We start from the raw sequence: 15,820 nt of genomic DNA on the forward strand, positions 1-15,820 counted from the left end.
ATTTTTGGATTTACACCCTCACCGACCAACAACCAAAACAAAATTCCCTGATGTCATATTATTTTGTCATTAGCATTTTTGGGATTTTCGGGTTTTGGTTGGCTGTCGGATTTGTTGTTGTTTAGTTGATGATTCGACAATTTGATGAATCAATTCTGTTCAAAATTCTCGACATTTTTTTTTAATTTTTCCATAAAAGAATAATGAATTGGTTTGAAAGGTGTCATAACAATGGTGGATGGTTGGTAGATATTTTTAATATTGAAATGTCAATCAAAAAATCAAAGAAAAATTTCCATAAATAACTCTCTATCCCCATTGATTCTGTATGGCAAGCGAAAATGAAGAAATCATCATCCACAAAAAACTTTTGAACTTGAAAATCATTATGTCACTATCTGTGCGGTATTTGTCAAAAAATGTATTATTCTTTTTCGTTGATCGATAAGTCACTTTATCTTTGAATTTTTTTTTTTTTGCTAGGTTCTTCTTCGGCTGCAGCCAGTAAATCCTTTTATACCATGGCCATCATGATCATGATCTTCTTCATTGACAATCAATTTAGTCAATTGAGAAAATTGAAAGAGATAATAATTTCAATGAATGAATGACATATCAACCACCGGTAAAATTATGTCAAAATAGTCCCCGTGTATCTTCTTCATTATTGTTGTTGTTTGATGAAACAAATGTCATTCATATTTTATTAGTTAGTTTGATTGGTTCATATTTTAGTTTATTAAAATGAAAATATCTTCTTCATATTGTCAATTTGAAACCCACCCGAAGAAAACTGCATAATTTGACAGTTTTATTTTTCATTATTCCGAATGAAAATAATAATATTTGATTGACACATGTGTGTGTGTGTGTGGTGTGTGTTTGTCGACCAAATGTTACCATTATTTTCTTCATTTTCTTCTTCTTCTTCGTTTGTTACTCTGATTGAAGATATCATTTTTCTAAAATGGCAAATTGGTGTTATAATTCATTCATTCATTTTTGATTTTTGATTTTTTCTGTCTCTTGCGCGCGCGACAAATTGCTTTTTTCGGTTTTTTCAGTTTTTGTAAATTAGATAAGATTCGGTGTTTTGTTTTGTCACCATCGAAAACGAAAAAAACAAAATCATGTCTTCTCTGGTCTCTCTCTCTCTCTCGGTGGACACTTAACTGATTCTAATCATCAATCGATTGAATGGAAAACTCTTTTTTTGAAAGTTTTTCACGTTGATCAATGATAGAAAAGAATCCCCAAAAACTAAACCAACGAATATTCGGTATGTTCTTTTGACTATTTTGACTGTTTTTGGTTATTTTTGGCTGTGTTTTTCAGTTCTCCAGTTCTCTCTTCAATTCTGATCAGATCAAAAACACACACACACACATTGATCTGATGAACAACAAACAAAAAACTCTAAGCCATATCATTATTTGGATACCGAACCAATGACGATGATGGAAGAAGAAAAAAAAAGAAAAACTTACTGACTGGCCTGGGTATATATAGCGACTGGAGAAAGATAGAGAAAGAATATAACGAACGAAAAAGAAAAATCCAAAATAGTATTTGTTTTGATTTTGGTGACATTGATGAATCACCCAAATGAAAAAAAATTTTTTTTTTCCTTCTATTTTTTTCCATCATATTCTTTTTCAACAAAAGGGGGGGGAAGGAAAGCTTTATATTCGGTGGTTGGAAACGAAAAAAAAATGAAATGTTGAAAGCACCACCACCACCACCACCAGATATAAATACGATGATGGTGGTGGTGATGGCAATGTGTATGATCACCACCATCATCATATCTTTGTATGTTTTTTTTTTCTCGGTTATCATCATACGAAAGTTTGCTAAGAACAACAACATCATATTTTCAAGTGGTTTTCAACCGAAAACAAAAAAAAAAAAGATTTTCATTTTTGCTTCGAAAACTCCGAAAACCGATGATGATCCGGGGGTTGATGATCACTGTTTTTTTTTCGGTTTTATAAATATGCTTCGAAGAAGAAGATAGTAAACCAGAAAACCAGATATTTTTTTGATTCTTATTCATGTCATTCATGGTCGAAAAAAAGGAAAAAATTTGAAATAAGTTTCCTTTTTTTGCCTTGTTTTTTTTGTGAATAATTCAACGGTAGCTGCTGAATCCTATTTGATTTTTGATTTTTGATTTTTGGTTTTTTTTCTGAATGATGCTTCTTACACTGTTAAAAATGGTATGACTTTATAAGTTCATAAAGTGGAAGTGTGGACTTATAAGTTCACATTTTTTCTTGTATGAAATTATAAACTCACATTATTTCTCGTATGGAGTTATAAAATCACAACGTTTTTCGTATGAGTTTAAAAATTCGAATTTTGGATTTTATTTGTAATTAAAAACTCATAATGTTTTTCGAATGGACTTATAATCTCACATGGTTTCTCGTATGAAGTTATAAACTCACAACGTTTTTCGTATGGAGTTATAAAATCACAACGTTTTTCGTATGACTTTAAAAATTCTAATTTTGGATTTAATTTTATTTTTTTAAAATTAAAAACTCATAATGTTTTATGAATGGAGTTATAAACTCACATGGTTTTTCGTATGAAGTTATAAACTCATAACGTTTTTCGTATGAGTTTATAAGCTCACAATTCCTTAAAGTGAAGTTAAAAAATCACAATTTTGGATTTTATTTTATTTTTTCAAATTACAAACTCACAACGTTTTTCGTATGAGTTTATAAGTTCACAATTCCTTAAAGTGAAGTTATAAAATCACAATTTTGATTTTATTTTATTTTTTCAAATTACAAACTCACAACGTTTTTCGTATGAGTTTATAAGTTCACAATTCCTTAAAGTGAAGTTATAAAATCACAATTTTGATTTTATTTTATTTTTTCAAATTACAAACTCACAACGTTTTTCGTATGAGTTTATAAGTTCACAATTCCTTAAAGTGAAGTTATAAAATCACAATTTTGATTTTATTTTATTTTTTCAAATTACAAACTCAAAAAAAAATTGGATTTTTGGACTTGGAAAATTTTTTGAAAAATTTTGAATTCATGTGGAGGCGACGAGCGCCCTCATAATTGAAATTAGCTGTTAGGGTTCTGTTTTGATTATTTAAACTACTGTTCGATTAGTTGTTATTCATTATTTTTGTTAAGTGTGGTTCGTTTACAAAATTTGGTTATCAGGTTTGTTCATTGAATATGATTGTTGTTTATGTCTAACTTGTTCCATGTTTTTTCCTAATCTCATTGGTTTTGTTTTAAGTATTTTTTATCACTACCTACAATAACACCGAATCAAGCTAAGATTGAGAAAGAATGACATTTATGTTGGGGATGTTCGATTGCTATCTGTCTCAACTTCAATGCCGACAAGTGTCGAATGAATGCAAAGATTCTAATTTACTTTATTTGTCCATTTGATCACGAGGTCATAATCTATAAAGATGGATCGAACAATGAAAACCAAGTCGGGTTCTCTTTTCATGTTCCTGAGCCGATTTCTATTGATAAATTTCTATTAGCCTTGTTTAATAATTATAATAATTAATAATATATCTTTAAATGAAAAATAATTAAAAACTTCAATAATTTAATTTAATTTCACTTGCGCATCAAGATTTTTTTAATAAAAAAAAACGCTTGCGTATAGGGGTTTTTATTTTTATTTTAAAAACCTCACATTTTTTCTCGTATGAAGTTATAAACTCACAACGTTCTCGTATGAGTTTATAAGCTCACAATTCCTTAAAGTGAAGTTATAAGTTCATAAAGTGGAAGTGTGGACTTATAAGCTCACAATTCCTTAAAGTGAAGTTATAAGCTCACAATTCCTTAAAGTGAGTTTATATGTTCACTTGGTCTAATGTGAACTTATAAGTCCACACTTCCACTTTATGAACTTATAAAGTCATACCATTTTTAACAGTGTAAGCTCTAAATATGCTTTGAATATATTTTACTTTTTTGAAATCGTTGATGGTGGTCATTTTTGTTTTTTGCCTGATGAAAATATTCCGATGAACCAATCAATCGATTAAAATGATAATGTGATTAACAGCAGCAGAAAAAAAAGAAGATAAAAAAGAAGTCTTTTTTTCCTTGTGGAAAACGAGATGTTTTGGGTCAGTTATCATCATCATCGATATTGATTGGTTTAAGATTTATTTTCATTCGAAAAAGATTGATCAGGAAAAAAAACTTCTTCTCAGAAACTTCCCAAAAAAATCAACGAAATTTGATATTAACAGTAGAGAAAAAAATCGAAAAATAAATAATTAAATGCGACAAACCAGAAAAACAAATTTTTCAACAAAAAAAAACCGCATTTAAGATTTTTTTTATCTATCATCATTATTATTATTATTGGATCATATTGCGGTCAACCACCACCGCCGCCACCACCACCATTGTCGCATCGCACCCACACTTAAGCGCATTCATTCATTCTCACTTGGGATATTGAATATCAATCAATTTTTTTTTCTGTCTTTTTGTTTTGGTAATGAAACTTTCTTGCTTTTTTTTCATCTCGGTTACCAAAAATTCTGTTGACAAATTTCTTCGTTGAAAAAAGTTTTTTTTTGTTTTTTAAATGATAAAAACCAAACAACAAAGTTTATCAAATATTGATTCAATGTTGATGAATTATTCAGAACTGTTTGGTTTTTTTTCTGAAGAAAAATTCATTCACATTTTTCCACGTGATTACTTTTGGTTATTTTTCTGGTTTTTGAAAAAGATCCAAAAGAATCCAGCTGTTGTATCCGTTTGTACATCTATGTTTTTGGACCTGTTTTTTTTGTTCATTTTTGATGTTAATGACACTGATAATGATCATACCTTTCAAAGGTTTCAAAGTTGAGCAAACAACAAACAACAACAAGTCAATTTTTGATAAAGATGATGACACTTATTCGAAATGACAAGTAGAACAGAAAAAAAAATTCAAAATACACCTGGTTCCTCTCCTGTATTGATATGAGATGAGATACCTTACTCTTTTCGCTTCGCTTTTTTCTCTCAAAAAATATTCTTATGTAAATAAGGAATTTTCATTATAAAAGGAAATCCGAATCTCCAAAGAAACATCAAATGTTTTGCATCAAAAGATTCTCATTTGTTTCATTCATTTGATCAAAACAGCCAAACCAAACAAACAGAAAACAAAAACACAAAAACAAACATAAATTATCATCATCATCATTATGAACACGATGTTTGCACTGTTGGAACACTCTATGTTTTTTTTTTTTTTTTTTTTTGTTTTTGATGATTCTAATCACGTAATATGCCGTAGTATGGTCATTATAATGATGATGATGATAATGATTATGTTTGAATCGAAAAAAATTTCTTTCGTTTCGTTTCGTTTACAAAATTAAAATTCATAACATTCATTCATATCAGTCATTCAATGGATTGAATTTTTTTTGTTTGTTTTGTAGCGTTAGACTCAAATAATTTTCTTTTGTCCCTTTTCTTCTACGCTGGTGTTAATAAATAAAAAAAAACAGAAAAAATTAGTTATTGAATTACTTAATTATTATCATTATTCTGGGTTAAATTTTTTTTTTCTCGAATGATAATAATTATAGATTTCCTGTGGATGGTTTGTTTGTGTTTTTTTTTCTCTCTCTCTCTCTCTCTGGTTGACTCTATATCAATGGAAAACGCATAGAATTTTCTCCATTTTTTTTTTTGATGAGAAAATTTCCCAGAAACATTTTTTTTTTGCCCCCCCAAACATAGAAACATTGTCGTAAATTTTCTTTTTTTGTTCAAATGAAAATGTGTGTGTGTGTCCAAATGTCGAATCCGTGTGTATGTTTTTGTTTTGTTTTGTTTTGTTTTGTTATATCCGTTTATTTGTCTCTCTCTCTCTCTCCCCCCTTATGATTATTTGCTTTTCATCAGACAAGCAAAAAAACTGGCGAAAAAAAAACATTCACCACTCCCGTATCGGTTTCGAATGTTGTTGATGATGAAAACGCGAACAGATCCAGAACGAAACGAAATGAAACAAAAAAAAAAAAAAATCCACAAATAAATATAGACCTTATGCGAATGTTGTTGATGATGATGATGATGTGGATGAAAAACTATAGGATTCTTGAAAAAAACGAAACGAAATCTGTCATGTCAATGATGATGATGATGATGGTGGTGGTGGTGAAGAAGAAGACGATAACTATATGAAATTTTCCAAAAAAAAAGTTCATGTTCCCTACATAAATGCAGTGTATATGAATGAAATGCAATGAAAAGATATGATGATAATTTCGTGACTCTTTTTCTTCATTCTATGGATGAATGGCTGGCTGGCTGGCTGTTTTTTTTTCGGTTTTGGTTTTAAGTTGAGTTGAATGTCGTGCGAACCGAATCTATTTTGATGTTGTTCTTGTTGAATGAATGAATGAAAATATATATGAAAACCGAGTGAACCGAAACCGACCAATCCAAAAAAAAATTTTCATTCGTTTCTTTCGTTCGTTAAATTCGTTCGCTTGTTTCTCTTGATTTTTTTTTCCTGGCCATAGCTTAAGCCAAACGAAACGATCACCAGCAGAAAAATCTCCCTTATTGTTGTTGAAAATCTCTATAATTTTTTTTTGTCTATCACCACTATGGTTTAGGAATTAAATCACAGCCTTTTTTTTTTTATTTGCTGTGAAACACGAATCAATGATGATTATGATGATGATGATAATTAATACTTTGACCATTCTCTCCTGTGTGTATGTATTTTGTGAATAATTTTCTTCTTTTTTTCGAAAATTATTACCATTATTATTATTATACACACAAAAAAAAACCAAATGACCTAACCAAAATCAGATCAAAACAACAAACTAGGATAGGATAGTAAATAATAATAATAATAATCGATCTTTGATCTTTTTTTTTTTTTTTTTTTTTTGATAATTGAAACTATATACTCCTTGTTGTTGTTGTTGTTTAATCATCATTATCATTATAATGATATGCTTTTGGCTAAAAAAAAAAAAAAATACACGAAGAATGCATCATTGTAACCAGAAGAACTAGAAGAAAATCCTATATCTATTTCAATCTAGCTCAGAGAGAGAGAGAGAGAGAGAGAGAGAGAGAGAGAAGAAAATCTTTCAATCTCTTGTCAATCAGACACAGCCTTAAATTTGGCCTAGCCTGTCATCGTTTTTCTTCGAGATTTTCTTTGAAGAAAATTAGAGAAAATCATAGTGATGTGTGCAATGTGTGTGCAATGTGTGTGTGTATTCGATACATTTTATTCAGTTTTTTTTTGTTTATTAAATAAAAATTTATTCAAAAATTCAAATTTAGCAGCAGCAGCGGTGTAGATTGTACAATGGATAGATAATTATACTTTACTTTACCTGGTTAAAATAGAAAGAAAAACAAAATCTGTAATGAGAGAATTTCAAATGTTGACTTGCCTTGTTTTTTCTTATTTTCTTATTTTGTTTTTTGTTTTTTTTGTTTCAATTGTCCATCTCCTCCCATTTTCTCATCATCATCATTATTGACCATTCAAGGTTTTGCTCGAAAAAACAAAATCTTTGGCTGGAATCATCATCATTTGGATACTCTTTGGATACTCATATTTTTGGCCATTGTTTTTTCTACACACACAAAAAAACTGGCTAAGTTTCATTTCTTTGACCAACGTTTATGGCGAAAAACAATATTTAGCGAATTTGCATTTTTTGAATCGAAAAAAAAGTTTTTTCCTTCACCATCATCATCATTGTTTTGTTTTGTTGATCAAAACACACACACACAATGGATGTGTGTGTTTTAGTGTGATACACATCTTATCACGAATGTTTTTTTTTCATTTTGGATATTTAAATAATCATGATTATACCGATATGACGATGATGATAATGATGATGATGATGAGAAAAGGTAAATGAACAAAAAACAAACGAAAAACACACGGAAAATGAAAAACAACGAAAAACAAAACACGAAATTCATGCATATTATTGGATGCTAAAATTATTGGACCTATATCCTTTTCTTGATAGGAAAAAAAAGTATTATGTAATTAGCTAGTTTGAAGAAGAAGAAAACGGTGATAAATGCAAAACAAAGCAAGCATGCATTTTTGCTTCAAACATTTCATTCATTCATTCAAATTCAGAAAAATTCTTAGACAACAAAAAATCCCAAAGATTTTTCTCGTTGTTGATGATGATGATATTTTATATCCTTAAACACGATCATCATCATCATCATCATCGTCAAACCTTTACCACCACCAACATTATTATTATTATCATCGTAGTCATTTGGAAATTTCTTTCTTTTCTTTTTTACTGGATACAGAATGAACATTGTATTTCAATTCAATGGTGCCTTCGAAGAAATATCAAAGAAACATTCATTTCGTCGTAAACGTGGATTTGAAAAAGAAAGAAAAAAAAATGAAATGAGCAAATTGCATGACAGAAAAGTTTGAATTTTTTTTTCGTTTCGTTTCGTTGTTTTTTGTTTTTTTCCCTTTGCATTTCGAAATCAAAAAAATTAAATGAATGAATGAATGAAAACGCAACGACGAAAAAAAAATTTCCTTATCCTTAACAAACGAACTAACAACGGATAAATATCATTCAGGAATGAGTGAAGAGAGAGATAGATAGTGTCAGTGAGATTCAGTGAGAAAGACATTTTTTACCACAAACAAAAAATATTTCATTGCAAAACAAGATTTTTGGTTTGTTTTTTTGTTTGTGTGTGAATCTTGTATGATGAACTTTTGCACATGGTGCCCAAGTGTATGACATAGCTTCTTTCGATTTGATTTGAATCGAAACGAATCAAAGAGTCAAAATGGACAAGGTTTTTTTCGGTTTTGCTTTGTTTTTTTATTGCCCAAAAAACAATTCACAAACAAAGTGATTATTAGCATATTTTTTTCTTCTTTTTGGTCAATTTTCATTCAAAAAATTTTTTGTTTTAAATTTTTTTTCCAAAAATATGTCCAGAGAAACTAATGAAGTATACCTTTTATAAAGGGAAAAAGAAACGGACGAAATTATCGATATATAATCCGATTATGTCGATAATTTTCTAAAATAGATTTGGCTCTTTATTTTTCATTGTTTTTTTTTCATTCATTCATTCATTCATCGAAAATGAGAATCGGAAAAACCAACCAAAATCAAACCGAAAAAAAAGAAGTTTTTTAAGAAATCTTCTTTAAGCTTGCGGCTTTCCAGATTTTCTATTTTGGGTAATTTAAATATTTTCTAGGCTTCTTCAACGCTGTGATTTATGATAATTAGCCCGACATACACACACAGAGAATGAAAAATCATTTTTTGGTTTTGGTTTTGGTGATTAACTGATTGCCGACTATTTTGCATAAATTAAATCCAAAACTAAAATTTTTGGGTAAAGAGTTACAAAGTCGAAAAGCAAAAAACAAAAACTAAAAGAAACTAAGAAAGAACCGAAATTCATTATGAATTTTTAATTTTTTCCTTTCGTTCGTTTGCTTTTTGACATTTGAAACCAACAAAATTGTCTTGTTGCCCTGTTTGTTTATGAAATTTTCGCTTTTGCATTTTGCTGTTGATTGAATAATTCTTTGAATTTTCTTTCTTTTTCTTCCAAATGTCTTTATTCAGGGAAAAGCACTTGATTTTTTCTTTTTTGCCTTCGAAATTCACATCCCAAATTACATTTGTTTGTTTTTTCGTTGTCAGCGAAAAATTTTTTCCCGAAAAACAACAATTCAAAATTTTTCCCAAGTGATAATCTGACGAAAAAATGAACACAGATTGGTCAGAAATGGTCAGAATCGATTGTTTTTTTTGCCAATCTCCGATTGATTTGAATTAAATTGGAAAATCATCATCGATAATGAGAATTTCCTCTCTTTTTCTTACGACTAATTTTAAATTGATTTTTTTCCTCTTTCCCAATAATCCAAACATCAACAAACAACAAAGATAAAGATGAAAATGTCAATCAACAAAGGAGATTTGTAAAAACAATAAGGAAAATTTTTCCGAATTATAAGAATTCAAATTTTTTATCTAATTTACATCAAATTCCAATGCAAAGTCTATCTCATCAAACATCAACAAACAAACATCATAAATCAAAATGAAATTATATTTTTGAGTGATGATTGTGGACTTTGCCAGAAAAGCAAAAAATGATGATAAATCTGTTTTTTCGGCTTTGTTTTTTGGGGGTCAAATACTGGTGGTGATAGCCACTGTGTGTGTGTCACTGACATAATTCTTTTTGGTTATTTTTTTGTTTTCTTTTGCATTGAAAACAAATCAATCAAATCAAAATAAAATTCGATTGATTTGATTCGATTTGATGGAAGATGAAGATACTCGATGGTCGAACAGACGATTCTTCAGCATCAAAAAAATGATCAATTTTCAACTGCAACTAAAAAAATATATATTCTTGACAGTCAGTCAGTCAGTCGGTTTGCTTGACTTGGTTGATTAATTTCTATTTTGGAATTTTTATTCAACTAATTCTCTAGTTAGTTTGGTTGACTAGTTTAAGCTAACTAGTTAGCTGGTTGATGTTGTTGAGTGATTTGATTAATTATTTTTTATAAAAATTAAGTCATATCATTCTCTCTCTCTCTCTCTCTCTCTCTCTCTCTCTCTCTCTCTCTCTCTCTCTCTCTCTCTCTCTCTCTCTTCATTAATCTTTTTCCCATTCCTTTCTTTGTCGCTGTTTGCTTGCTGCATTCTGGCATTGAAACCCTTTTGTTGTTGTTGTTGTTGTTGTTGTTATAACTACCATCATTCTACCCATAAATACAGGATTTTTTTTCACGTTATCCACAATTAACAAATTTTCGAAAAAAATCTTTTTTTTTCCCTCGAAAATTGGTTAATCATAATCGGGCAACAACAATGTTGTTGTTGTCACGAGTTTGATTAATTAATTTTTGCTTGATCAAACCAAAAACGTAGAAAAACGCAGAGAAAGATTTAGATTCATTCAAAATCCAATCGATTTTTTTCCCTCGGCGAAAAAAAAACCACTACAATCGATGAAATTGATGGAGAAAAATCAAAAAGAATCAAAAATCAAAAGTCAAAAATCAAAAACCAAATCAACCCAACTAACTTACCGCGTGTTTTTTTTGAATGAAAAACTAATGATGATGATTTTACAACTACGACCTTATTTCTTTGGTTTGTTTACAATAATTGTTACAAATTTTACAAATAAAAAGATCATTTATAATCATAAAAATAAAACAAAACAAAACCAAAATGTTTATTGATTGATTCCGTATAATGGTTTTGGTTTGGTTTTTCATTCATTCATTCATTCATTCATATTGTTATCGTTTGCTTGTAATTCGGGAGTCAGTCAGTTTAGTCAGTTTATAAGTTGATCAAAAAAAAACCACTTGAACCAGACCAAAAAAAAACCATTATTATAATGTTATTAATGATGATGATTTGTGTCGAAGAGTGGTAACTAAACGAAAAAAAAAGATCATAAATCTTCGCACCCTGGCACTCTCTCTAACGCTCTCACCCTATATAAGTGTTGTTGTTTGCATGTTTTCAATTTATGATTTTTTGATGGTGGCGATGATCTATTGTCACAAATTGTTTGTTGATGATTACGAGGATGATGATGATTATCATTAAATTATCATTAAATTAGATTTATTTTATTACATGTAACAATGTTTGTTTGTTTTTTGTTTGCTTTTTTGGTCGACTCAGTAGACAAAATTGTCACAAATGTTTCAGTTGAATATTCAATTTTGTTCAATTTTACCTTTGTTTTTCGCATTGCATTGTTTTTTTCCATTTTGTTGGACGCAGTATGCAAATGATGACGATGATGATGATGTTATTGATAATATTAATTTAATTTGCCTCGAAGCCAATTGATTGCATCACATGGACACGACAAGAGAGAGAGAGAGAGAGAGAGAGAGAGAGAGAGAGAGAGAGAGAGAGAGACAATCAGTCAATCTTGAAATTATCCCCAAAAAAAAAAACAAAAGATAATCGAAAAAAAAGTTTAATTATCATAAAGCCTAATTCAAACTAAAAGTATTACAATGTTTATTTGAATGTCAAAGATTTTTTACTGTTTTGTGTGATTTGTATGATTGACAACAACGAAATTAACTTTTTTTTTCTTCTTAACTAATTAAAGATTTGTTTTTTTTCTTCTTATTTCGTATATGGTGGTGGTTCATGTCCATGATCAAAAACGATGGATGATCGAATGATGGTCAATCTTTTTTTTTATTAGAGTTTGAGGCTAAATTATCCCTGTTGTTGTTGTTGTTGTCGTTGTTATCGTTGACCGATAACCAAAAATAAAACAAAAAAACATGAAATGAAAATGATTGAATACTTTATTTGGCAAAAATCACTTCACTTCATTCATTTCATTGATTGACTTTTTTGGTGGTCAAGAAAAAATTCCTAATTAAACTTGTTTATCTTTCGGCTATGTTTTTTGGTTCAAAAATGAAGATTTTTCTGAATCAAAAAAATCGAAAATTTTCAAAAAACAGAAACGAAAAACGAGAATTGAAAAAAAATTATTTCGTTTAAAAGATGCTTTCATCAACAACAACAATCAGAATATGTTTTTTTGGGTTGACAAGTAATCAAGATAAGCTTTTTCGCCAAAAAAAAAAAAAACAAACAAGGCAATATTGTGAGGATCATTGAAGTTTGTAAAGTTTTTTTTTGTCTCTGGTTGAATAAGATGAATTAGATTGATGTTTGATTCTGATTTCTTTCCACCAAAACGTTGATTACGTTTGTTTTTTTTTTTGCTGTTTTCACGACAAAATTGAACAATTCGAAGAAAACATGTTGAAACAATTTAGTTTCGGCTTTTTTTGGTCAACCAAAACACAGAAACAAAAACAAATTTGATCAGTTTCGTGTTTTCTGTTTTCTGTTTTGCTCAATCTGATATCACCACCACCACCGACACAAGATTTGCAATCGATATTTGCTTTTGCTTACCAAAAATGGCACGAGACACACAATTTGGTTGATTTGGTTAGTTACATGGTTGGTTATCTTTGGATATTTTTGGTTGTTTCAAAAGTGTTACATTATCAAATCGAGAATCGTCGCATTTCATTCGTAAGTTTTTCTGGGTTAAAAAAAACCCGAAAAAAACGATACAAAAGTGTATCTCAGATACAGAGAGATTGCTTACGGCTTTTTTTTCCTCTTGTAGTTGTTTTGGGTTGAAAATTTCCAGTTTTTTTTTCTGGTTGGGTTCGGTGTCATTTGTGTGTGTGTACCCGATTAGACAAAGATTGAACCAAAACAACGAGGATAACTGTGTTTGACTGACTGTCAAAATTATGATTAATAAGGTTTGCGTGCAACATTGAAAATATCTTTGTGTGTTATATCTTTGTCTGTGTAGATCCATGGTGGAAATATTTCGTTTTTCAAAGGTTTTTTTGTTCGGTTTCATTCAGTGTCATTTGGCGTTTATTCATCGGATTCATGTGTGTTGGTTGGCTGACTGGCTGGTTGGTTTCCTTCAACTTTCAACTTTCAACTTTTCATTTTTTTGATATCAAAAGTTTTTTTCTGCTCGTTTGTTACTTGGCTAAAATGTAGATCAAAAGCATATGTTGTGTGAAAATGCTTGTTGTTGTTGCTGAAAAAAAAGATTGACGGAAATGAAATGAAGTTTTTTGGAAGAATTTCATCAATAGGCAAAATTAATGAAAAAAAATATGAATCCTATAATGATTTTTTAATCAACAAAAAACAACAACAACAACAACATTATCATGAATTGAATTAGTAGACTTACCTTGATTAAAATTTTCTCTCTCTCTCTCTCTCTCTCTCTCTCTCTCTCTCTCTCTCTCTCTCTCTCTCTCTCTCTCTCTCTTGCCTATCTCTCTATCCTCCATTGTTATTATCATCATCATCATCCAAAAATGATGGTCACGATGTATCGTTTGGTTTTTTTTCATCATCAGAAAAATTCTTCATCATCAAAAACCCAAAACCAAAGCCAAAGAAAAAAAAATTTAAAGATTATAAAGATCAAGATATGATGCTGATTATTATAATTATAATTATAATTCTTTTTTTTTATTTTTCAAAAAACAAAATTCATATTCAATAGTTATTATCATTTTGGTCGTCTTTTCTTCAAGTTATCCAATCCTCCAATCTTTCATTTCATTCATAATATAGATGAAAGATATCCATGAAAATTCTTATTTCCATCATCATCATCATCATCATAATCATCTTTTGTTTTCTTAAAAGTTTAATCAAATTTTTCTTCTTGTTTCGTTTCGTTTCGTTTTTTGCATTTTTGCTTCAAGCATGATGTTCATGTCTTGTTGCTGTTTTGGTTGATTATTATGATGATGATGATAATTACAATGATGATGATGATGATGAACATTTGCTGAACTGAAATGAACGAAAAACATTGAAAACATGTAATTATTTTTCAATTTATTGGCTTGGCATTTTCTTTCTTCTTCTGATTTTCTTGCCTAATAACAATTATTTTCTGCCTATATACCTTTGTTGTTGTTTTGTTTTTGGTTTTTCACCTTTTTCCACCTTTTTTTTCATTTTGATTTTTGATCAGGAATCAAGAAATCAAGAAAATCGTGCCCATATACACTATATTCAACAACAGCACACAGGATATAGCAATGAAACGAAACGAAAATCACGCTTTTTTGTTTTGTTTCATCTATGGTCTGTGTGTTTATGTTTGGTTTCATTTCCATAATCAACTGAATGTGAATATCCTGCATATTTTCATAGACATTGCTGTTTTCTTCACTTCTTTTGATTGAAAATTTAACTTTGTTTTCGAAATGTTGTGTGGTGTTCGGTGTGCGTTTAAAAGTTATTATTAAACTTTTTTTTTCATCATCATTCTAATCATTGATTTTATCTTGTTTCTTTTCTTTCTTTCTGTCTATATAGCTCAGTGAAGATTGAAGAAAAACATTATAGGCTCGAAAACCTGAAACCCTGAAGAAAATTCTTTCTTTTCTAAAACATTGGACAAGACAAGATAATATTATTCGACGAAAATGATGATGATGATCGGGGTCTGGTTTATTGAATAAAAATTTTGTTGTTGTTCAAATATGTCGCCCATATTGCGTGCCCATTTGATATTTTTTTTCACTTTTCAAAAAAGAAAAAACTTTGAAAAACAATAATTTTTTTTCGTTGGTTGGATGGTTGTTCCAAGTATATCGTGACAGTTTTTTTTCTGAAAACTTACCTGAAATTTGCATAAAATTCACCGAATGAAAAAAAAATCGATTGAAATTGACAATGACATTAATCTTTGACGATCCAATTTCTTTTTGGTTGATTGATTTGAATGAATTTGATTTTTGACTTGAAATTAGCAAAAAAAAACACACATTGGATTTTTTGGATTAAAAATTTGAATAAATTTTTTTATAATTTCATTTGGTTTTTTGCTTTATAAATCAATAATGATTTGTATAATTAATAGTTAAAAATTTACAATTTTCAATAATAATAATTGAGAAATAAATTGAGACAATTGATGAATTAAGTAAAATCTGAAATATCAATTGTTTTGTTTGTGTGTGTGTGTAAAGAAACTGAAAGAATTTACATCATTTGATTTTTGAAGAATCAGAAATATGGATTTCTAGATAAAAGTATTTTGTTTTTTGAAAGAAAAATATCATACAAACACACACTTAAACACAAAGAGATGATCAAGTGAAAAAAAAACCAAATCAGAATAAAGAATTTTTTACCTTTACTTTTAAATAATATCAATTATAT

At 29.2% G+C, this 15,820-nt stretch overlaps 1 long non-coding RNA gene across 1 annotated transcript; it reads left to right on the plus strand.

The window, feature by feature from the left end:
* The first annotated feature begins 2,208 nt into the window (after nucleotides 1-2,208).
* Nucleotides 2,209-3,609, plus strand: LOC142645409 (uncharacterized). The gene is made up of 2 exons (XR_012846550.1): nucleotides 2,209-3,194; nucleotides 3,274-3,609. It is a non-coding gene; the product is annotated as an uncharacterized LOC142645409 (long non-coding RNA).
* The last annotated feature ends 12,211 nt before the right edge of the window (nucleotides 3,610-15,820 follow it).

This window comes from Dermatophagoides pteronyssinus, unplaced genomic scaffold, assembly GCF_027571235.1.
Source record: "Dermatophagoides pteronyssinus isolate colony J.1.1.1.1 unplaced genomic scaffold, Derpt_VIB-CSIC_2022.12 sq0011, whole genome shotgun sequence".
NCBI lineage: Eukaryota > Metazoa > Arthropoda > Arachnida > Sarcoptiformes > Pyroglyphidae > Dermatophagoides > Dermatophagoides pteronyssinus.